This window comes from Apodemus sylvaticus, chromosome X, assembly GCF_947179515.1.
Source record: "Apodemus sylvaticus chromosome X, mApoSyl1.1, whole genome shotgun sequence".
NCBI lineage: Eukaryota > Metazoa > Chordata > Mammalia > Rodentia > Muridae > Apodemus > Apodemus sylvaticus.
Window position 1 is genome coordinate 119,212,918 of NC_067495.1, and position 781 is coordinate 119,213,698.

A 781-nucleotide genomic window follows, 5' to 3' on the forward strand; every position below is an offset into this window, starting at 1 on the left:
GGCAAGATGGCCATTTTAACTATATTAATCCTGCCAATCCAAGAGCATGGCAGATTTTTCCATTTTCTGAGGTCTTCTTTGATTTCCTTCTTCAGAGACCTACAGTTCTTCTCATACAGATCTTTTATATGTTTGGTTAGAGTCACACCAAGATAGTTTATATTGTTTGTGGCTATTGTGAAGGGTGTCATTTCCATAATTTCTTTCTCAGCCTGTTTATCCTTTGAGTATAGGAAGGCTACTGATTTGCTTGAGTTGATTTCATAGCCAGCCACTTTGCTAAAGTTGTTTATTAGCTCTAAAAGTTCTCTGGTGGAATTTTTTGGATCACTTAAGTACACTATCATATTATCTGTAAAAATATGGAACCCTTCACGAATTTGTGTGTCATCCTTGCACAGGGGCCATGCTAATCTTCTCTGTATCATTCCAATTTTAGTATATGTGCTGCCAAAGCGAGTACGTGTGTCTGGTTTTATGTGGAGGTCCTTGATCCACTTGGAGGTTAGTGTTGTACAAGGAGATAAGAATGGATTGATTTGCATTCTTCGGCATGCTGACCTCCAGTTGCACCAGCACCATTTGTTGAAAAGGCTATCTTTTTTCCACTGAATGACAACTCAAACAAAAATCCACATGGTCGTTTCATTAGATGCTGAAAAAGCATTTGACAAAATTCAGCATCCTTTCATGCTAAAAGTCTTGGAAAGAACAGGAATTCAAGGCCCATATGTAAACATAGTAAAAGCAATATACAACAAACTGGTAGCCATCATCAAAC

The 781-nt window shown here is 37.9% G+C and overlaps 1 non-coding gene across 1 annotated transcript; it reads right to left on the reverse strand.

Moving 5' to 3' along the window:
• Positions 1–356: 356 nt before the first annotated feature.
• LOC127675829 (U6 spliceosomal RNA) lies at positions 357–463 on the reverse strand. The gene has a single exon (XR_007975520.1). It is a non-coding gene; the product is annotated as a U6 spliceosomal RNA (small nuclear RNA).
• Between the last annotated feature and the right edge of the window lie 318 nt (positions 464–781).